This window comes from Notechis scutatus, chromosome 11 (assembly GCF_049901735.1).
Source record: "Notechis scutatus isolate UNSWTSFEM ecotype Mainland chromosome 11, rNotScu1.2, whole genome shotgun sequence".
NCBI lineage: Eukaryota > Metazoa > Chordata > Lepidosauria > Squamata > Elapidae > Notechis > Notechis scutatus.
The window spans coordinates 685,493-709,333 of record NC_142019.1 but is presented as its reverse complement, the minus strand read 5'-3'; the positions used below and the strand labels follow the sequence as shown (position 1 = coordinate 709,333).

General features: G+C 44.5%; 1 protein-coding gene across 5 annotated transcripts in view; it reads right to left on the bottom strand.

The window, feature by feature from the left end:
• Window positions 1-23,841, bottom strand: part of LINGO1 (leucine rich repeat and Ig domain containing 1) — a 282,576-nt gene that overhangs the window by 86,321 nt on the left and 172,414 nt on the right. For 4 of the 5 annotated variants that reach the window (XR_015750752.1, XM_087972410.1, XM_087972409.1 and 1 more), the window contains one exon: window positions 21,890-21,960. The exons of the other annotated variant lie outside the window; for it this stretch is intronic. The gene's annotated coding sequence lies outside the window, so the exon portion shown is untranslated. The remainder of the gene's footprint in view (window positions 1-21,889; window positions 21,961-23,841) is intronic. 5 annotated transcript variants of the gene reach the window in all.

Here is a 23,841-nt window from a genome sequence, read left to right as displayed (position 1 = left end):
CTCCGTCCTCCTGGGCAGGGCAACAAAAGAAGACCCAGATGATCAGCTGGGACTCAGGAGGCAGAGGATAGATGGGGTTGGCAGGGCCAGTCAGAGGTGGTATTTGCCGGTTCTCCGATCTACTCAAAATTTCCACTACCGGTTGTCCAGAACTGGTTAGAACTGGCTGAATACCACCTCTGGTCTTCTCCTCTGGGTTCAAAGGCAGCCCTTCTTGTTTTCCTCCCAGAGTAGAATTACGATCAAATTCCCTGATCAAACAATTGGGTCGAAGCCCAATTGTTGCCTTCCCCTTTGCTTGATGGCAGCGTTATTCAGATAAAGGACAGGCCCCCTCAGCCTGCTAAAAGGACCTTCCTTAGTCAACGGTTATACCATGTGTTCAGATAGCTAGTTTTGTTCCCCATCCTATAGCACGTGAGACCCAACTCCACAACTCTAGCTTTTCACTAAAGCTTCTGTGGGTATGGTCGGGGTGGGCGCACCCCAAAAAATCTGTTTGGAATTTTGGATGTGATATTTAATAGATCCTTTCTGCCTCTCTGTTGGTGAACTGCCTGCTAAGCTGGAAGGAGGAGTCAAGCAAGGGACTAGTTTGGAATCCTTGCACAGCCACAAGCAGCATAAAGCTTGATCTTGTCCAAGATCCATGAAGCGTTATCTGGTCATTCCAGGAGTGGGCCCTGCTGGGGGTTCGCAGGGGTTCGGCAGAGCCTATAGCTAAGTTTCTGTGCAGTTCGGAGAACCTCCAAATCCCACTCCTGGATGGCCCCGCCCACTCGTCCCCTCCCCTCCCCTCCCCGGAGTCCCACATGGACTGTTTTGGATGCATCTAAGTGCAAGGCGCATGTGGAGGCTCTGGGAGGGAGAAAAACAGGCCTCCCAGAAGTTCTGGGTTCAGGAGTTCAGGAAGGCCAGAAATGTGCCTGTTTCTGGCTTCCAGACAGCCTCTGGAGCCCAGGGTGGCCATTTTCACCCTCCTGGAGACGCGAGGAAAAACTCTGGAGCCCACGGAGGGCAAAAACACCCCCTTCCACCATGGTGCAGGAGGCAGACTAGGCCATGCCCACCATAGTCACACCCACCTAGCAACAGGGCTGAGAAAGCCTTTGTTAAAATGTTTGTAGCTCACTCCTGGGTCATCCCCAGGGAAAGGCAAGCAGCCTGAGAAGATTCTTGTAGCATAGGCAGTAGGTAATAAAGTTACCGATTTTCATTATTCGCGAGTGGCTCTAGTTGCTGGCACCTGACGCTCGCTGCCCACAGGAGACCAGCAGCAAAACACCGTGCAACCCAGAAACGACAGCCGTTGGGACCCTCGTCCTAGTGGGAAGAGTTGGCCTTAAAAAGGCTTCTTCCTGTCGCCGCCTGCCATAGCATTGATGACACCCGCTCGGCTACAAATCATTTCCAAGGCTGGCGCTTGTCTCTGGCACCGAGATTGGAAAGGCAGGACAAAAGGGGAGAGCGTTCATTTGACAGGAGTCCAAAATTTGGAGACATTTCGGCAAGGCTTGGCCAGATGCTGGGAGCAGGGCTCTGTGGCGCTTTCTGTCTCAGCACTGGGGCATCTGCATGCGATACGGAGAACAAATGGAACAAACAAACAGTTGAACAAAGCTGCTCTCGGCCGCTCTCTTCTGCCTCCCCCCTCCCTTCTCCCCTCTCCATCCTCTGCATTTGAACAATCCCAGCAGGGCAAACAAAGGAGATAAAAAGAGCTTTTCCTGCCGGGTTTTAGTGCAGACGAGAGAGGTGAGAAGACAGCAAGAAAAACGGGGACAAGGGCATCATTGGTAGGCAGGGTAGCTGTGTAGAGTAGAGTAGAGTAGAGTAGAGTAGAGTAGAATAGAATAGAATAGAATAGAATAGAATAGAATAGAATAGAATAGAATAGAAAATATGGAATGGAATAGAATGAAATGGAATGGAATAGAATAGGAATAGGAATAGAAAGAATAGAGTAGAGTAAATAGAATAAAATAGAATAGAATAGAATAGAATAGAATGGAATGGAATGGAATGGAATGGAATGGAATGGAATAGAATAGAATACAAAGAATAGAATAGAATAGAATAGAATAGAATAGAATAGAATAGAATAGAATAGAATAGAATAGAATAGAATAGAATGAATAATAAAATATAGAATAAGAATAGAATAGAAAATATGAAATGGAATAAAATGGAATAGAATAGGAATAGGAATAGAAAGAATAGAGTAGAGTAAATAGAATAAAATAGAATAGAATAGAATAGAATAGAATAGAATAGAATAGAATAGAATAGAATAGAATAGAATGGAATGGAATGGAATGGAATGGAATGGAATGGAATAGAATAGAATACAAAGAATAGAATAGAATAGAATAGAATAGAATAGAATAGAATAGAATGAATAATAAAATATAGAATAAGAATAGAATAGAAAATATGAAATGGAATAAAATGGAATAGAATAGGAATAGGAATAGAAAGAATAGAGTAGAGTAGAGTAAATAGAATAGAATAGAATAGAATAGAATAGAATAGAATAGAAAGGAAAGGAATAGGATAGAATGGAATAGAATACAAAGAATAGAATAGAATGAATAATAAAATATAGAATAAGAATAGAATAGAATAGAATAGAATAAAAATATGAAATGGAATAGAATGGAATAGAATAGGAATAGGAATAGAATAGAAAGAATAGAGTAGAGAATAGAATAGAATAGAGAATAAATAGAATAGAATAAATAGAAAGAATAGAAAGGAATAGGATAGAATGGAATAGAATACAAAGAATAGAATAGAATGAATAATAAAATATAGAATAAGAATAAGAATAGAGTAAAATAGAAAATATGGAATGGAATAGAATAGGAACAGGAATGTTAGGGACGCTGTGATGGTAATAAGGGCAAGGACTATCCATAAATCACTTTTTTAGAGCTGAGATAACATCAAGCCATCTTTTTTTATTATTATTATTTCTCAATTGAGCCTGGTATTTCTTAACAGTCTCCGAGTCATAACCAGATTCCATCCTTTGCTCAGCTTTGCCTGTTCAAGCCACGACAGACGAGTCCTTTGATAAATTGGGTTTCTTTTATTTATAGAGCTCCATTTGCTGCCTCCTTCCTCTTTCTTGTCAAACCTTCATGCGCAAATTGGGCGCAGAAATTTCAGCCTGACATCAAAGATGGCTCCCCGAGTTAAAGAGAATCGTTGAATAAAAAGCACCCGTTTGATTGTTCAATCACATGGGGCATTTTGCTCCCACCATGTTAGCAGTTGCCTTACGCCGGCCCCACTCGGAGGAAATACCTCATTAGCCAACGCGGTACTGAACTTCATCTGCCGTTATCGCCGCCTTAACAAGAAGATTGGGTTTTGATTAAGAGCAATGCATCAATTGGGATGACAAACCCTGGGTATAAAGATAACTTATGGGTTCCTGCCTGGTTCTCTGCGTTCCAGGCCCTGCCTGACAAAAATGCATTTCCATCAAGGCTCACACGGCATCTTGAGCTACCAAGGAGACCCCAAAACCTATCACTCTTTGGGCTAATCAAACTTAACAGGTGATACGGACGTACTTCCTAGATCTTTAAGGATCTTGGTTAGATGTGTCTTGTTCAGTAGTGTTGATGATGGCTGATGTGAAAATGCAGGCACTGTCCTCTCTGGTTAGGATTCAATGAAAGGAATATTTGCTATGACAAGGCCTTCCTGGTGGAACGAATGATCCACAAAGATCTGGGCTCCCTTGCTCCCAACTTCTAAATGCAACATTGTTTTGCTACTAGGAGGTGAATGCAGTAGGAAATAGATAGGCAAAATACCAAGAACAAACAATCAGTGCAGTTCAGTGATGGGATTCAACATTTTTTTACTATGGGTTCTGTGGGTGTGGCTTGGTGGGCATGGCTTGGTGGGCGTGGCAAGGGAAGGATACTGCAAAATCCCCATTCCCTCCCCACCCCATTAACCTGCTTTGCAGCTCCGTTCTCCTGTGAAGGGCAACCAAAGAAGACCCAGCCAATCAGCTGGGACTCAATGGGAGGCAGAGAAGAGATGGGGTTGGCAAGGGCAGTCAGAGGTGTATTTGCCGGTTCTCCGAACTACTCAAAATCTCCACTACCGGTTCTCCAGAACTGGTCAGAACCTGCTGAATCCCACCTCTGGTACAGTTGAGATCTCCAACAATACAGGACCAATTCTACTCCCTTTTCTTTCTGTCTTCCTTCCAAAATTCCCACCCACCTGCTCCCCAATCCCCAGCTGGAAAATGGGGTAGACCTTCTAAGGAAGGATTTTGCTTCCATGCGTCTTGGGTAGCCTGCAACCTGTCTGAAGTGGAAGGACGGACGTTACTGAGGTATCCCAGATATTCCCTCAAATGTTCTCAGGCACAATTTATTATTTCCCTCTACCTGCAGATTGAAAAAAGAAACCACACCCCGCTTTAACGATAATTGTACAGCCTCCGTATTTACAGAAAGCAGCTAATCCTCCACTACCCAGTGTGTGAAGCTATAAATATGGATTCCGTGGGGTTGTGTGTGTGTGTGAGGGAGGGAGACTGCTGTGTGCTCCCAATTCTCTTTAGGCAGTGTGAAACTTAATCTACGTAGGTGATTGTGGCACAGACGGTCTCTGGAATGCCGAAAAGAAACCAGTCGTTAGACAGATTCACCCCAAGGGCTCTTAGATGAAATTCTGAGCGCCGAATGAAGTCAGCAGGATGAATACATTTGATCCTTAAATGAGAGATCTGGATATGATGTTGACCTTGGATGGACCGCTCATTTGCAGCTTTCCATTCTGTAGGTTAATTTGGACTCCTGCCTGGACCTTCCTAACCTCACCTTTCATGCTAGCCATGCATGCAGAACACGTGTGTTTTCGAAGGCCTGAAGGACAAAAGGACAGCCATAGCACTATCTCTTGCTTGCTTGTGTACAAGAAAGAAACACAGGAAATTCTCAACTTGCCACCACAATGGAGCCCAATATTTCTCTTGCTAAGCGAGACAAGTGAGTCTTGCCCCGTTTTACGACCTTTCTTGCCACCGTTGTTAAGTGGATCACTGCAGTGTTTAAGTTAGTAACACCACTGTGAAGTGAATATGGCTTTCCCCATTGACTTTGCTTGCCGGTGGCAAAAGGGAAACATGACATGGCAACCGTCATAAATATGAACCAATTGCCGAGCGTCTGTGTGTTGATCATGTGACCATGGAGTTACGGCAGTGGTCATAAGTGTGAGGTCATAAGCCACTTTTTTTAGTGTTGTAACTTTGAACAGTCAGTGTTTGCCTCTAGAAGTTGAGGGTGTTCCATCACTGGAGATTTTTTTTTTTTTTAAACAAGTTTTATTTTCAAGACAAACAATACATAGATACACATAAAACAAAACATAAAAGCATAAAAAATCTCTTATCTGAAAGTTGATTACTGGAGATTTTTTAAGAAGAGACTGGGCAGCTCATTTGTCTGGAGTGGGTTATTCTGACCCAGGCTTCGTAAACCTTAATTTTGCACAAACTTATTTTAAAAACAAAACCTATTTTATTGCAACATAGGAATCATTTTCATTCCCAGCCGGAATTAAGCTCAAACAGTCCCCCAAGATAAGCACCCACCTTTCAGTTCTGTAAAGTGCTCCCAAAACAGAAGTATCAAATTAACTAGAAAAGAAACCAACCAAAGTACAAGAAAAACCCACTGAAGTACCAAGAACTTTAAGAATGACTCGGAACCGATCAAACTACTTTGCTTCCTGCAAAGGTTTCGTCATCTTGGCCTGACTTTTATCCCTTATGGGAGGGGCAATCACCTCCCAGCCTTACTCCTGAGTCCCCTCCTTTTTTTCAGCTGCTCTCGCCTTCTAGCAGCTCTGCGCACACGCACACTGGGAACAGGCTCCCCTTGTTCCTCTGCCTCGCTGCTGCCAGACTCCAAAGGCTCCAGAGGCAGCACCCCACTCCCAGATGGTATTGGCCCCATCCCTGCATCGGACGCAGGACCTTCGTCCGAGTCCTTTCCAGACTTCCTGACTAGTCCCCGTTCTTCCGCATTGTCTGATTCCGCTGCTGTCTGCACCGGCTGCCGGCGAACCACAACATGGATTAAGATCTCCTGCTCAAACAGGGGGTTTGGACTAGAAGACCTCCAAGATCCCTTCCAACTGTTGTTCTTCTGAATTAAATGAATTGTTATAAGTCAAAGACAACCTGTATCGCTCAGGAGCAATGGAACTAGGCTTTCTGCGTGTTTGTGTGTGCGTTTACACACACAAGCCTCACCCCTACAGAGCTGCCCATCTATATTTTTTGTTCTTTTGGCTATTCTGGTTTTCACAGTCCATATCTCATCAAAGAACATGGATCAGTTTCATTTTTCATTTCATCTTTTTCAATAAAATGTCATCTTCCTTCTATCCTGTCCAGGCCAAATGCAATAAATAGAGTTATTTCCAGCCCAGAAAGGATTCGGCATGTCGCTGGTGAGAACTCCATTAAAAGACAGAAAAAAGCACAGAGGGGGCCACTTGAGGTCAACTTTGAAAAACCGGTTGCAAAGAGGGAGAGCCGAGGCTAGATTTTATTTTTTTCCCCAGAGTGATGCAAATCACGAAACCCGGTTTCATTGTCCCACGCAACGTTGGAAGGTTTGGAGTTTCCAACACTGTTGCAGAGACTGTCAGGGGCCCCCAAAACATGCCAAGCATTGTGTGGCACCTCCAGGACAAACACATTTGTTAGCTTTTGTGGATCATGGCTCACTTCATCAAAAGCACGTGATGAATTGAGCTGGTGCCTGATGGAGACTGAAAGCATTTTCAATTTGTTAGCTGCTACGTTGCCTCCAGGATTCTTTGCTTCTTTCCCAAATTTGCATTTTTGACAACTCAATGCTTTTCTGTCACATTGACTAAATGTGGACGAACCTTATTAGCATCCAACAACGTCTCCTGTTTCCTTCAGTTCCATAACGCTGGGAATCAGAGAAAGCCGTATCTTTGGGACCTTGCTTTGCAATTTCCACCTCAGCTTAACAGATTTCACCCAGGACAGGAGTGGGCAGCTATGGCACCTTTATGACCTGTGCATGATGGTGAACTTGGCTTGATAGATCCAGAAGGTTCTGAGACCTCTAATTTTTCTCAAGGAGGCCTCCAAAAATGGAGCGTTTTGCTTGGAGACATTTACCATTCTTCTTCTTTGTCATATCCATCGTTGGACATTGGAGATCATGTTGGTAACCCTATTTTTATGGACAGCCACACAAAAAAGTGCTGTTGAGCATTGTCCAAACTGTTCAGAGTTTTTCAGCGTTAATTCAGCACCAGAAAATTAAACACAGGTGGCTGATGCTTCATTTAACTTCTTTATGAACATAATAAGTAAATTTTACAAACCAGTTGTAGATTTCTCCAACATGGAGCAAATTTAGACAGAAATAAACATGTTGCAAGTTCAGGGCAGAGTTCCAGTCTTCAGCAAGCAAGCAAGTTTCTCTTTTACTTTAGTTCAAGCAGACAAGGAAGAGGAGAGAAACAGTTTCATTTCAACAGACAGACTCAGAGCTTAACATAGCTTCAGAGCTGCAGAGCTTAATATAGAGCCACACCTAGGCTACTTCTAGTTTCGGTTTCCAGCCTAGGCGACTTCTAGTTTCAGTTTCCAGCCTAGGGTACTTCTAGTTTCAGTATGCCATATTTTTTTCTGGTTGTCCGAAATATTCTAACTTTTGCTTTTTAATGGTTTTGATGACTTCTCTTGGCTTTCCCAGACAGCTTATCACCTCCTCATTTCTGATTTTGATTCTGACACCTACCATGGCTCCTACCATTTTCAAACTTTTAACCAGCTCTTCTTTGGTGGTTTGAGTGGGAAGCTACCCCCTAGGTGAATTGGTTCTTTCCTCAAAATCCACACGCTCAGAAAATGGAGCTACAATCCACATCAGCGGACGTTCTGCTGGGAAGCGGTAGCTGGAGTTAAATTTTTCAGGCTAGTGGAGACAGGAGATTTTTACTACCTTTTATCCCAAGCTGTTAAATATGTATGGAAGTGGCCATACCAGAGATGTATTTAAATCACTGCTGAAGTGGAATCTTAAAACCCTCTCTTTTTCCCCCTAATGATGGAATGTATTTTTTTTTTTCTCCAGATGATATACCTCCAAGGAGATGTCAGAAAATGGAAGAACGTTTGGCTTTGAAGTATCCCCCTTCGTAGGCGGATTTTGCACCTACCGCACAATTCTGCTTTTGTCTGTGACCAAGCTAAAATGCAAGGCAGACCATGAAAATTCCATCCCTGTTATGGCTCGATCTGTCCAGGAAGAAAACACGGTGCCAGGAAGTAGCGGCCAGCTGGCTTAAGGGTCAAAAGAGTTGGCAGAAGAAGAAGAAGACAGATGAAATCCAAGGTGGAACGTTCGTTTCCTTGTTTTAAATGGCAAACGTACAGGGGGAATCCTTATGCAGGGATGGGATTCAGCCGATTCAGGCTGGTTCGAGGGAACCGGATGTTAAATTTACATCCGGTTCGCCAAACTGATAGTTGAACCAACCGGATGGGCCCGCCCTGCCCACTCCTCCCCGCTCAGGAAACTCCACGCGGCCCATTTTGGATGCAGATATGTGCAGGGTCTGCGAGGGAGGCTCTGGGAGGGTGAAAAATGCCCCCCCGGAAGTTCCAGAAGTCCAGAAACGGGCCTGTTTCCAGCTTCTGGAGGGCCTTCAGAGCCTTGGGCAAGCTATTTTTGCCCTCCCAGAGGTCCGAAGTAAGCCTCCGGACTCTGGGGAAGGTGAAAAATGGCCCTTCCAGAAGTTCACACCCACCCAGCAACTGGGCAGAGTATCCCACCCCTGCCCTTATACAACACTGCCCAAATCCAACTGATGGACCATCCATGTAGGAGGAGAGACCCAGACCCACTGGAAAAGAATACATGCAGAAGAGAAGAGACTTGGGGAACCAGTCTGCTAATCTCCAAACCACCCGCCATTAGAACAGATTTGTCCTCACCGGCACACCTACACACTCCTTGGCATTCATCTGCGTTTGGACTTGCTGGATCGTTAAATGGGACGCCCACACATCCTGCGCCCCCCTCCTTCCCTGCTTGATATCTGCCAGCATTTGTTACACGCCGTCCTTCCATTCACACTCGCTAACCCGCACGCCCCTCCCTTCTGCTCAACCCCCAGAAATATGGATCCGGTGTCTACCAATAATAATTCACTGGATAGAGAAGATTTAGAATCAAAGAGGTCTGGGGACACCTACGGAGATTCTCAGTCTTCCAGGTCGTGGTTGTCCCAAAGGTGCTTTTTTCAAGAGGCAACTGGGCTTCCTTGTTTTTATTTTGAAGACGTTTCGCTTCTCATCCCAGAAGCTTCTTCAGTTCTGTTGAAGCAGTTGAAAATGGACATATAAAGCCCTTTTATATGTGCCATAGGTCAAGCAGTCATATTTAGCAAAAGTCCCCAGCTTTCCCGGAGCTTTGCTTAACATAACATTGTGGAAACCCACAAAATTGCTGAACTCAGGAACTTGAACTAACCACGTTACTGTAAACAAGGGTGGACATGGAAAATAACTGATGGTGTAAGATAACTGAGTAATCAAAATGTACTTCTTATCTCCTTCTATACTTCCGTAATAAAAATGTATACAATTTTGTCCTTTTTTGGTAAAATGTAACAAAAGGAACGCCCCCGGCTTAGTCTGAGGTCATGAGATGTATAAAAGTAATGTGTCAGGAAGAGCTGGGGGTTCAGGATTTGCCATGCCAATGCTCTGAACACTTTGCGCAAATAAAACCTGTATTCTCCTACCTTTCGTGGTCTTGTGTCTTGATTTGGAAGCAAGATTTGCTGCAACACTGTAGCTTAAAGATTAACTTGCTTAAGAATTAGCTTCTTCAGAATTAAAGAAGCTTCTGGGATGAGTAGCGAAACATCTTCAAGAGAAAACCCAAGAAAGTCCAGTTGCCTCTTGAAAAAGCCCCTTTGGGACAGCAATGACCTGGAAGGACCGAGAATCTCCGTAGATATTAAGCTACGCCCTTTGGGATGGATATCCTTCGAATGGTGCAGGAGTATGGACACATTTCCTGAAAAATGGCAGATTACAGGGACTGTTTGTGCTTCAACTGGAGATGCAGACAACACAAACTCATTTCCAACGGCCTGCACCAGTGTCCAGCAGTGAAGGGACACAGGGCAGAAAACATCCTTCAGCCAAGTAGGCTCCACACCCATTTGCACTACTCAGGTGACCCTGAGGACACAGACTAACCTCCAAGGGGCCTCAATGACTCTCTAAAAAGGATGCAAATGACTGTTTGCATGGAATATAAATCCTACCATTCCCACCGTCCAAATCAGAGCTGAAGAAGCTTCTTGGAGGAGAAGCGAAACGTCTTCAAAAGAAAAAAAAAGAAGGAACTCCAGTTGCCTCTTGGAAAAAGCACCTTTTGGATGAGGTCTGGGGACCAAAACAGGTATTTAATTCCATGGTTTAAGGAGCCCCAAGATTGGCCTTTCTTTGATTACAAAGCCACCCTACAGGTAGTCCTCAACTTACAACAGTTCATTTAGTGACTGAAGTTACCAAAGCACTGAAGAAAGTGACTTATGACTGTTTTCCCTGCTTATGACCATGATAGCACCTCACCCCCCCATGGTCAGGTGTTCAAAATTCTGATGCTTGGCAATTGACTCACTCTTACGATGCTCGCAATGACGTCCCGGGGGTGTGATCCCCTTCTGACAAGCAAAGCCAACGTGGAGGCCCAATTCACTTAATGACCGTGTGACTAATTTAACAAGTGCAGTGATTCAACTTAAGAACCATGTCAGCCCAAATGGAGCAAAGCCCACTTTGCAAATGTCTCACTTACCAACCGAAATGTGGGGCGGACGCTGAGGACTTACCTGTATTTTAAAGAAAGTGACGTCGGAGAGAAGGTGGAATATTGGGGATGGGACTTGACCTTGGCTGCGGGAGACGAAGCCAAAACGGTGGGCAACCACCGCTCTTCCGTTCATTGGACACTTGCATCGATTAACCAGAGATTAATTTTAATAAGCCAGCTTTAATAGCCGATCTTATTTTAATAGGAACTTTGCAATTCAGCCAGGTGGAAACTAGAAACTGGAAACCTCCAGCCAAGTTCAGCAATGAAGGTTTCTAAGCCTGGTTATTGATCTTAACTTCTCAAGAGGATGATGCACGGAGGTGATTTTAAAAGGTAAGATAGAGAGGACAACATAGAATGGAATAGCAGAGTTGGAAGGGACCTTGGAGGTCTTCTAGTCCAACCCCCTGCCTAGGCAGGAAACCCTACACCACTTCAGACAAATGGTTATCCAATATCTTTTAAAAAACTTCCAGTGTTGGAGCATTTACAACTTCTGGATGCGAGTTGTTCCACTGATTAAATGTTCGAACAGTCAGGAAATTTCCCCATAGTTCCAGATTGCTTCTCTCCTTGATTAGTTTCCACCTGTTGCTTCTTGCCCTGCCTTCGGGTGGTTTGGAGAATAAATTTACCAGTGGTGGGATTCAATTTTGTTTACTACCAGTTCTGTGGGTGTGGCTTGGTGGGTGTGGCAGGGGAAGGATACTGCAAAATCCCCCTTCCCTCCCTGCCCCACTAACCTGCTTTCCAGCTCCGTTCTCCTGTGCAGGGCAACCAAAGAAGACCCAGCCAATCAGCTGGGACTCAATGGGAGGCAGGAATAGATGGGGTTGGCGGGACCAGTCAGAGGTGGGATTTGGCGGTTCTCCGAACTGCTCAAAATTTCTGCTACCCGTTCTCCAGAACCGGTCTGAACCGGCTGAGTACCACCTCTGCTTCCTTCCCTTTGTTCCTCTCTTCCTTCCCCCTTCTTTCCTCTCTTCCTTCCCCTTTCATTCCTCTCTTCCATCCCTTTCCTTCCTCTCTTCCTTCCCCTTTTGTTCCTCTCTTCCTTCCATTGGTGGGATTCACATTTTTTTTTACTACCGATCCTGTGGGCGTGGTGTGGGTTGGTGGGCATGGCAGTAGAAGGTTACTGCAAAATCCCCCTTCCCTCCCCACCCCACTAACCTGCTTTCCAGCTCCGTTCTCCTGGGCAGGGCAACCAAAGAAGACCCAGCCGATCAGCTGGGACTTGATGGGAGGCGGAGAATAGATGGGGGTGGGGCCAGTCAGAGGTGGGATTTGCTGGTTCTCCGAACTACTCAAAATTTCAGCTATTGGTTCTCCAGAACCGGTCAGAACCGGCTGAATCCCACCTCTGAAGTTGGGGCAGTCCCTGAGATATTGGAAGGCTGCTCTCATGTCACCCCTAGTCCTTCTTTTCATCAAACTAGACCTACCCAATTCCAGCAACCATTCTTTATATATTTTACATGGTGTATATGGGTTCTTCCATGTAACGAAAAATATCTCCAACTCTCTGGTCTGGCAACTCAGAAATATTCAATATTCATTGCATGCGATTCTCCCGGCTTTTTTAGAAGCGGACAATTTTTAAACCAAGAAGCCCGCAGGGAAAATGTATTTAAAATGGTCTTCTTAAACCATTTAAGTCGCAGGGATGTTTCTCCCAGAAAAAGCGTTCCTGCTGCTTATCAATACTCACAGAAATATTAATATCGCGCAGTTTGGTTATTGTCTCAGGGCAAAAGACACACCAAATGACACATGCAGACTTTTATCCCCATCGGTTTCTGCCTAATTCCCTCATCTGCAATCTAGAGAAGTAGAGGGAATTAAAAAAAAAACAAAAGTGCTTATGCACCAACCCTTTTGTTAGAACTCCTTTCAAATGGAGAGAAAACGCTGGGAAATTTTTTGAAATCTTGTTGGAATATTTACTTTTGCAATTTCTCACCCCACTCCTTCTGTTTTTCCCTTTTGTGTGGCTTAACACCTAGCAGTGTGAAGGGCTGTCCAAAAAAAACCAAAAAAAAAAACTCAGAAGGAGGGAAGGGAGGAAGAGGAAGATTCCGGTCTCACCAATTAATTACAATTACGCACCAAATTATAAGTGATCTTGTATTCCCACCCTCCCTTCCTCTTTCCCACTCTTCTCCCCTGCCAAATCCACTCCAAAGTTGGCCAGGGAGGGAGAAAAAAAAAAGGAACTGGAGAAAAGAAATAAAAAAGTGTATTATTTTATCAGCAAAAATCCCTTTTGTGGGGGCTGAATGATATTTAATGCACAGAAACCAACATTATGCAAAAAACAGGGAGGGGAAAAAATACAGTTACAGCCTGACCCAGAGCCATTGGGCTCCTACTGTTATTAATCCTGAGTGACTTCAATTAGCTGTAAAATAGCTCTGAATACAGAGGGCAAAGATGCTCTGCCTGGATGATGGGAGATTACAGTTAATCTGCCCTTGTGGTTTCCAGGAGCAGTTAAACAACTTCCCAGAGGAATCCGTCTGGAGCAGGAAAATCAAGATGGACTTTCTCGAGACGCCTTAGAGGAGGAACACATCGATTCTGGCAGGAGGTTTTGTGGCTAACGTGGACCTCAACCGAGTTATAGAGGGTCATCCTGAGGTAGCAGTGTGTAGCTAAAGGTCTCCTTTCCTCCTCCTCCTCCTCCTCCTCCTCCTCCTCCTCCTCCTCCTCCTCCTCCCTCTTCTCCCTCTTCCCCCTCCTCCCTCTCCTCCTCCTTCTCCCTTCCTCTTCTCATCTTACTCCTCCTTATATGTCACCACCTCCTTCTCCCTTTCCTCCTCCTCCTCCTCCTCCTCCTCCTCCTCCTCCTCCTCCTCCTCCTCCTCCTCCTCCTCCTCCTCCTCCTCCTCCTCCTCCTCTCCTTCTTCTCCTTCTCATCCTTCTCCCTTTCCCTTTTCTTTCTCTTCTTCTTCCTCCTCCTCCTCATCTCCTCCTTCTCCTCCTCCTCCTTCTTCCCCCTCCTCCTCATCTATTTCCTCCTTCTCCCTCTTCTTCCTCCTCCTCATCTCCTGCTCCCTCCTTCCTCTTCTCTTCATCTTCCTTCTTTTCCTCCTGCTCCTCCTCATCTATCTCCTCCCCCTCCTTCTCTTTCTCCTCGTCCTTTTCCTCTTCCCTCTTTTTTTGAAGAGGCCACCCGTAGCTACATGTCCTCCACTGTTTGAGCACTAATGGAAGAAAACAACAACAACAACGCTTCTGATTTTGGATCACACAGCTTGGGAATGAGAGAGGTGGGAGAGTCAGTCCCTGGTTTATAAACCACTGAGGCCTGTTTCCCATGCTCCATGAAACCCAGGGTAACGTGACCCCAAAGCCTTCTTGGAGGAAACAAGGACTCCGAAGTACCAGTAAACAAGGTACTTAGAAATATCAAAAGCACACCTTCCCCGCCTCCCTCGCACTCTTAAGTGCCTCAAGGAAGGCGTTAAGAAAGTCACTCTCTTTGCCGAGATGTCAGATTGACACTATTTGCTGGAGAAGGCCGGAGCAAAGCACATCAAGAATCCCCCTGTGTGTCTTTCTCATTGCTCTGGGGCTACCCATTAAAAGCTTTTCAACACCCCTACTGAGCCAATGAGTAAAGTACTTCTCCAAAGGATCGGTGCCTCAACGCTCCCCTTCGAAACTCAGCCCTTCCATCAAGGCTTTGGGGGGAAAAAAAACGCTTGCATAGAAGACAGTCCTGCCTTCCTATCCCTCCCTTCTCTTGCATCTTTGGTGCTAATTAGTAGATTGCAAACCTCTGGGGAGCGAGAAAGTGCTGTGGTATCTCCCAGGGATTTATGTTTACATTCCTTGCAAAGAGTCCCATTCACAGATAACTGCTACTATTAATTTAACTGCAGTGTGTTTGAATGCACAGCTGAACACCAATTGTATCTATTCTCTGCAAGTCTCGGAAAGTGAAGGAATGCTATTCCGTTCCCGCCTTTAAATAAGCTTGCCCTCATTTGCAAGGTCCCAATCGATGTTTGGGTCAGGAGGTAGCTGTTTGTCAGAAAATCCATCTCTTTGGATTTTGGGAACCTGACGGGGAGCTTCTGAGGCTACGGGGTGGGGAGGGCGAGGAGGAGGAGGAAGAGGAGGAGGAGGAAGAGGAGGAGGAGAAAGAGGAGGAGGAGGGAGGAGGCGGAGGAAGAGGAGGAGGAGGGAGGGAGAAGGAAGAGGAGGAGGAGGAGGAGGAGGGAGGAGGAGGAGGAAGAGGAGGAGGAGGAGGGAGAAGGAGGAGGAGGAGGAGGAGGAGGGGAGGAGCAAGGAGAAGGAGGAGGAAAAAGAGAAGGAGGAGGAGGGAGAAGAAGGAGGAGGAGGAGGAGGAGGAGAAGAAGGAGAAGAATGGACGGCTATAACATCTTAGCTTTTTCAAGCTGTTCTTCCCAGCACGGCTGGCTTTCCAAAATGCCTTTTTTTTTTATTCTGCTTTTTCTATTCCCCGACTCACAGGGTTTTATTTTTTTGGTGTTTTTTTTTGGTCTCTCCTTCTGCCCAGGCTGCCATCCTTCTCTTCTCGCCCACTCACCCAAACCCCTCTGTGCCGCTATTGTCCGGGATGACAGTAATAAGCTCCCTGAAAACAATGCAATTATGAATTATGCCTTTGTGGCGGGTGGAATTACTAATTATTGCTTCAGATCAATGGCGATATCATTGATGCAACGCAATACGATCGCCGTCTTTGTTCCTCCTGTTTGTTTGATTTGGGGATGAAAAGACCAGCCTCCCTCCTCCAGGATGCGGTGGAGAGCTGGAAGGGTTCCTTCTGGCAGGCGCACCGAGAAGGCGCCGATAAGGCCTTGCCGTGATTCAGAGCCTCGCTGAAGTCTCTTGAAAACCCGAGACTCGGGCCAACACCCTGTTCCTGGTTAATTCACTTTTAGAAAATATTTATTTTGTTCTTAAAAAAAAAAAAGGCACGTTAGGACTGCCTCCTCTGCAGAGATTGCTCACCGAAGGAATATGAATAACGGCCAAGAATGTTGCCAAGGCTTTTGATTAGATCTAAAAAGCCTTTTGCCCACCAAGGAAACACAGATAAACTGTTTTGAGATTTGCTCCTTGGGGAAAGCTTGCTATGTAAGGAGGTGGAGTTAAGCAGCCCTACGGGGCAACTCTTGAGTAATATATTTGTCTTCGGTCCTTCTATTTGGCCTTCCTTCCTCCCTCTCTTCCTCCTTTTCTCATTTTTGTTTCCTTCCCCTCCCTCTCTCCTTCCTTCCTTCTTTCCTTCCTTCCTCCCTCCCTCCCCCATTTTCATTTCCTTCCCTTCCCTTTCTCCTTCCTTCCCTCCTTCCTCCCTTCCCTTCCCTCCCTCCCTCCTTTCCTCCCTCCCCTTTCAATTTTTCATCTCTCTTTCCTCCCCTCACTCCCTGCTTCTCATCTCTCCTTCCTTCCTTCCTTCCTTCCTTCCTTCCTTCCTTCCTTCCTTCCTTCCTTCCTTCCTTCCTTCCTTCCTTCCTTCCTTCCTTCCTTCCTTCCTTCCTTCCTTTGATAGGGAGGCTGCTTAGAACCGCAACAACAAATTTACCACCTTGCAAATCCTCTGTGGAGATTCACTGGAGTAGAGCAGAATCATTGCCAGTTTGCATGTTTGCAAACCTTCCTTCTCACCTTACAGGCTGTTCTACATATGCAACATTTTACATTTATCCTGGGAATAACCTAAAAAGATGTGTCGAGTGTGTGTGTGTGTGTGTGTGTGTGTGTGTCGGGGAGGTTATGTGCATGCAGCAAAAATGTCCTATAAGCTGTGTGTAAGTAGTCCTTGAATTATGACCACAATTGTGCCCAGAACCTCCATCACTAAGTAATACAGTAGAATTTCACCTGATTTTACTACCTCTTTTGCTGTGCCTGTTAAGTAAATCATTGCTTAACATCAAGCCAAAATGGCTTCCCCCGTTGACTTGTTGGAATCCCCTTGGAAAGTCATTTTTTTAAGCACCATTGTAACTTCAAATGGTTGCTAAATGATCTTTACAAGTCAGGGATTACTTGCATTAAGGTTGAGGGATGGCCTACAGAAGATTAATGTCCTCCTTTAGCTGTGGGACTGCTAATTTTCTGAACCTTTCATTTAAAGAGAGGAGTGTAGGACATAAAAAGTGAATCATCTCATAGAATAGGGACCTTTGAGGTCTTCTAGTCCAATCCCCTGCTCAGTCAGGAAACCCTACACCATTTCAGACAAACGGTTATCCAATCTCTTTTTGAAAACTTCCAGTGTTGGAGCATTCACAACTTCTGGAGGCAAGTTGTTCCACTGATTAATTGTTCGAACAGTCAGGAAATTCCTCCTTAGTTCTAGGTTGCTTCTCTCCTTGATTAGTTTCCACCCATGGCTTCTTGTCCTGCCTTCAGGTGCTTTGGAAAATAATTTGACCCCCTCATCTTTGTGGAAGCTCCTGAGATATTGGAAAACTGCTATCATGTCTCCCCTGATTCTTCTTTTCACCAGACTAGACATACCCAATTTCAGCAACCGTTCTTCATATGTTTTAGTCTCCAGTCCTCTAACCATCTTTGTTGCTCTTCTCTGCACTCTTTTCGGAGTCAATGCTTCCACTAGACGAGAGAAGTCAATATCCAGAGCAGAGATGTCCAACCTTAGCGACTTTCAGACTTGTGGACTTCGACCCCCTGAATTCCTCAGTCAGCCATGGGGAATTCTGGGAGTTGAAGACCACAAGTTTTCAAATCTCCAAGGTTGGATATTCCTGGACCAGGGTGAATGTGTGTCTAGGAAGGGCTGAATCTTTTCAATTCATCCTTGGCACGAGAACTAAGAAACCTATTTTGTTAATCGGTCCAATCTCAAGACCTCTGGTGGTAGGATCTCATCCTTGGTCCAGATGGGAACGACAGAATGGGGACATCAAAGCAACATCTAAAATACGTACGTACTTCCTCCCACTTCCCACACCAGGGAACACCTGCTGTACAAAACGCGCACACCCTCCTCCCTTCACCGCACCGTCATGTGCGAACCAAGCTGCTAATGAGCTCAGACACATGGAGACACTCAAATTAACATGGTTGAACTGAGGCAGCCTTGCCCAGTTATGGAGCCTCCCAGATTTTTTTCATGTTGGGAGGAGGGGCGATGAATTCTTGAACCCAACACTATTTTTTTTCTTTTCAATTAACAAGGCCAAATGGGAGCCATTCGCTCGGGATGACTTTTTCAAAGAGTCAGAATGCCTTAAATATTTCATAGAAAGTAATTCCCCACCCCTGTCAGAAAGCTTTCCTTTCCTTTCCTTTTTAAGAAGGACATCTCCTTCCCACCCCTTTTGTTCATGTCAGGATGTAATTAAGCATGAAAGATCGGAGTGCATAACAAAAAGACTCAACAACCCCTCGACTTTGCTGGCTTCCTTCAACCAACCACCTCTCTCTCCTCATTTAACATTAACACACTATCCTTGGGTGAACACAGAGCTGTCAAGATGGGATCTCATGCCCCACTTGGTCACAGAGAGAAGTGGGGGCGGGAAAGAAGAAGCCATTTCAGATTACATCCAGTGTTGTAGACCGTGAACCTTGGAGAACCACAGAAGAGATAGGTACAGAATAACAGAGTTGGTAGGGACTTTGAAGGTCTTCTAGTCCAACCCTCTGCTTGACCAGGAGATCCTATTTCTTTCTGGACAAAGGGTTGTCCAACCTCTTCTTGAAAAACCTCCAGTGTTGGAGCATCCATAGCTTCTGGAGGCAAGCTGTTCCCTGATTTAATTATTCTCCCTATCCGGAAATTTCTCCTCTCTATCTCATCTATCTATCTATATCTCATCTATCATCTATCTATCTATCTATCATCTATCTATCATCTATCTATCATCTGTCTCTGTCTGTCTGTCTGTCTGTCTGTCTGTCTGTCTATCTATCTATCTATCTATCTATCTATCTATCTATCTATCTATCTATCTATCTATCTATCATCTATTTATGTATATCTATCTATCTATCTATCTATCTATCTATCTATCTATCTATCTATCTATCTATCTATCTATCTATCTATCTATCTATCTATCTATCTATCTATCCAATCTATCTATCCATCTATCTAATCTAATCTAATCTAATCTAATCTAATTAATCTCTAACATCTATTTATCTATCACCTATCTACCCACCTCTCCTTCTCCTATAATCTCCTAGAAATCTCTATCAGAGCCACATTGAGTGATCATGTAGCATCAGTCCGTCCAATTTTACTTCCCACGAAATCCCTTCTTTCAATTTTGCTGCCAAAGGAGACAATTACCCTTTTAGGTTGGCAGCAGATACTTCTAAGACAATTGTCAGGCTATAGGCAGTTTCTGGGACTAGATGGAGAATTCTGTCTCCCATTGATTTCTCTCTTCTTTCTCACTTGCAGAGTGTTCCGAAAATGAAGTTATTGGCGGATGTAATGTTTTCTCTACCTGACAATTTATGCTGTTGGTTCTCAGGAAAGTGCTGACCTCTGCATTGACAGACCATCCCTGGATAGACATGTTTCTATAAATAAACCTGCTTTCTTTTCCTCTGACCGAAGGGATAAAGCTTTCGATTATTTTGACTTGCATAGCTCGTTCTCTCTTCCAGCCTTCTCTTATTGGTTGGGTTAAAACTACACGAAACCCTCCCCCGATTTAGATCTGGCATCCATCTTATTTCGTCTTCGGTTTCAGCAATGGGAAACCTGCCTCTAAAACAGTCGAAGCTGGTATGACAATCATCACAGATGTTTGCACAATGCAGTAAATCAGCCATGGCGAAATGAGTGCCTTTAGGATTACAGCTTCCAGAATTTCACAGCCAACAAGCCTGAGACATTTCAAGGGGGACCCGATTGCAGCAAGCAACACGACATTGTGGTTTGATTAACTATAGCTTATACCATTCAACTCCTGTTCACCCGACCGTCAGAGGGTCATTTCCCCCCATGGCAATCCTAAACAGATCTGGCTAAGATATTGCACGAACGAGGCCATTTTCTCAACTTTTACTTCCTGTCCTGTTTTCTTTTTTCTCCAAGTAGGAGGTGAATGTATTTACATGATTGTGTTAAGCTCAAACGTCCACTAATTTGAAGGACCATTGACTTAATTTTGCTAAGTCTGATTTTGGAAAACCATATAGGAAAGCCTTGAAGGAGCCCTAGTTGTGAAATGAAATCTCTTCAGATGTGGTTCTTAAACCCACTGAATGGATCAGTGAATTCCATACCAAGAGTTTGAAGGTATCATGGAGAGCATTTAATCCAGTGTCCTGCCCAGGACACGAATCTACCACTACAGCTGTAGAAGAAGAGCAAGCAGAGTTGGTGGTTGGAGTTAAGGGTGTCATCAGCTTAGAGTTGTTGCGTTCCCACAAATCCAACCCCTCCTGATTTCTGCTGACCCTTATCTGGTGCCAATTTAGTGCTGACCATTAGTTGACTAGATTCTTGTGCATGAGAAATCAACCAGCTTAATTAGAGCTCAGCTAAGAATCCTGATACTTTGCACCTGATGCGTACAGTTGCATTCAGGGGTGGGATTCTCCCAGTTCACACCTATTCGCTAGAACCAGTTGTTAACATTCTAAGCAGTTTGGATAACCGGCTGTTAGAAGAAATTACTGGCCTAATCCTGTAAGGAAGGCAGGAAGGAAACATTCTGGTGTTGCTTACAGAAACTGCCTCTCCATTAACCCTTATTACATTCTTGGCAGGACTAGACTTCCTGTCTCAGGAACTTCTCTGGAGTTTTTTCCCCCTCCTTTGCTGGTACTTCTCTTGTGTGGAGTGACCATTGAAAAAAGTGACTTATGACCGTTTTTCACACTTACGACTGTTGCAGCATCCCCACAGTCACGAGAGGCCAGGCGAGGAGATGCGTGCCTTGATGTGAGTGATATTGAGTTGGCCATCCCCAGCCATTAATATGACCACCAAGCCATGTCCACCCAGTCACATGACCACCAAGCCATGCCCACCACCTAAGCCACGCCCACAGAACCGGTTGTTAAAAAAATTGAATCCCACCCCTGGTTGCATTCTATAGTGCAATGGCTTCCTTAAAGCCCACCCCAACCCCCAGCCAGAGAAAGGAAATCATCCTGATAAGTTTTTTTTTCCCCATTAAGAAACTAAATTTTGTTCTGCACTGAAACCTCTCTCTGTTCCCTCCAGAGAGCTGTCAAGCTGGGAAATTGCCGGAGAACAGCCAGCTCTGATGTTTGCTGTCTCACACACTGCCTTATCAAACTGACAGTTCACAAATTTTAATCTAGGATTCTGTACATACAGTACAAGCTGAGACCTGCTCCTGTCTCTTCAGAGTGTCCTGGAGAAAGAGAGAGAGAGAGGAGAGGGAGCAGGCTGGAAAAAAGGGCCCAATGATTGTCACAGAGCAAGAAGGATGAAATGCAAGAGAAGACACTAGAAAAATCTGCAGCCGGACACATCCAAGCTCGTCAAATCTACCCTCTGAATGCTGCACCTTTTCATCAAATTTTTTTGTTGAAAATTTCTCCTTCAAAAAAAATATCAGCCAACAGTTTTAAGATCTAACCTCTAGGGCAGTGTTTCTCAATGGGGCAACTTTAAGATAGGTGAACTTCAACTGTGAGAGGAAGACGTTTTCCACAAGTACAACATTTTAGATAAAGAAATATGGCACTTTGGAATGAGTAGAAGGCCATCAAGTTATTTTCCATGCTGAGCAGAAGAGTCTAAATTCAAGTGACCTCCAAGTCAACTGTATCAACGAACACCCATGGATAGATGCTCCAATGTGCAATAGAAAATTCCCACTTGGCCAAACCTTGGGTGGTCTATTTTCATTGTTCAGATATCCACCACAGATTTCATGCTGTTACTGGAAGAATATAGGCAAGCTCATACTCTGAACTTCAACCATAACAAATGTATTCAATTTCTTAGGAGATTTCTCACTCACCTAAGCAAGTGTAGGACGACCAGTTTCCAGAGATGCAGTGCTGATGTTCCCCTTACTGGTCCAATCATGCACTGAAAAGAAAAAGAAGAAGATATTTTGAGACCGGCTGCCTCACAGAGGAATTATATCCTTCAGGAGTGACTTTGGACCCATCAGTCATTCAGGCCAAGCCATCTTCTAAGATTCTGGTTGTGGAGCTTCTGTAGGAATAACTGTTCAGTTATACTGTATCACCTTGGTTGTCCAGAGAAAAAAGCAAGCTATCAATAAAATGTATGGAATAAATCTGGTGATGTAATGGTCTGCAAGAATGACCTTGGGAGGCAGGAACGGAGAGAGATGAAAACAAGACAACTGGCACTGAAAAAATGTCACAGACCACAGAAAGGGGAATGGTGGGGGAAACATTTCAGAGACCCTCCCCAGTTTTCTGAAGAGTAAAGGGGAAGAGGTAAGAAATATTTTCAAACTTCAAAAATTATGTTAATGTAACCTTACAATAGGGATAGAGTTAGTAGAGTAGAGTAGAGTAGAGTAGAGTAGAGTAGAGTAGAGTAGAGTAGAGTTATGTAGGAGAAAGAGAGGCAGAGTAAGGCAGAGTCAAGAGAGGAAGCAACCTAGAATCATTACATTCCCACAAGTGATCCAAGTCCAACACCTCTTTAATTTTGTTAACTCTTATTTAGCATCAATTTAGTGTTGGCCATTAGTCGATTCTTGTAAATAACCATGAGCAACAAATCAGCTTAATTAGAACATTGTGTGGTTTTGCTTCTCATGCCTGACATGTTAATGCACATAGTTGTGCTTCTTATATTTGGTGGGGCTAGCAGGTAAGCAAGCAGGTGACCAGGATTACGACTTGGCATAGAACAAACAGACATTGAAAACTATAGCAAAGTTTTAGCCTTTGCTAATTCCTATACAAGAATCGGCCAGCAGGGCATCTGCTGCCAGGTTTGAATCAGCTTCAATTGTCACACTGATGACAAGAATAATTGAATACCTCTAGCGCAAGGCTATTAAGCCAACATCAACCAATGCTTTATATAATCCTATATAAAAGGATGCAGAAGGGAAGAGAACAGTTGAGGAGGAATATAATTGGAAACACAGCTTGAGAAAACCTTGCTGGCACGTGGAAGAAACATACCAGCTTTAGTTCTCAGACAGATGGCATCAGCCTGGAGATTTCATACACAGGTGACAAAAAGTTCCAGGCCTAGCAACTCACATTTTCATTGGCATATTTCAGTTTTGGGCAGAGGGCCAAGCAAGCTTTTCAAAAGATCGTCCAAGCCTAGATCTATCATGACAAGGGGTGAAATAGAATCATGATTGTCTAGATTCCATGGTTACACTTGGAGTGGTGCTTCTCAACCTTGATCCTTTCAAAGGCCTTCAACTCCCAGAATTCCCCAGCCGGCATGGGATCATCTCATCCCTTGACATGGATCAAGTCACCAAGTCACAAAAACTGGAGAAACGATAATCAGATCAATGAACACGATTCCAGTCTTTGGCCACCCAGAATGATTTCACAGAAACTATTTTTTTTCCTTGAAAGGGTACCTCGGAAGACACAGATATTTCTCACAGCTGAAGGAGAATTGGTAGGGAAAATAAGGCGGATAATTTTTCTCCTGCCAAGCCTGGGTTTGCTTCCTATGCCCCCTGAGCACAAAGACATGGGTCAATTTTCAAAGTTCTCCAGAAGGTTCTTCAGAAGTTGGAAGTTAGGAACTCTGCCCTGTAGAATCTTCTCCTAGCTGTGCATCAAATGACTACCACTTCATTCCATCTCAATCCCATTCACAAAGTTTGAATGTCTGAAATCAACGTTGGCTTGGTGTAGCACCAACCCTTTCTGGATGCTGTTTTCCTTGCTTGAATTGGCAGGAAAGTGACAGCCTCAAGCCAACTCTTGTCTTCCAGTCAGCTTTCCACATGCG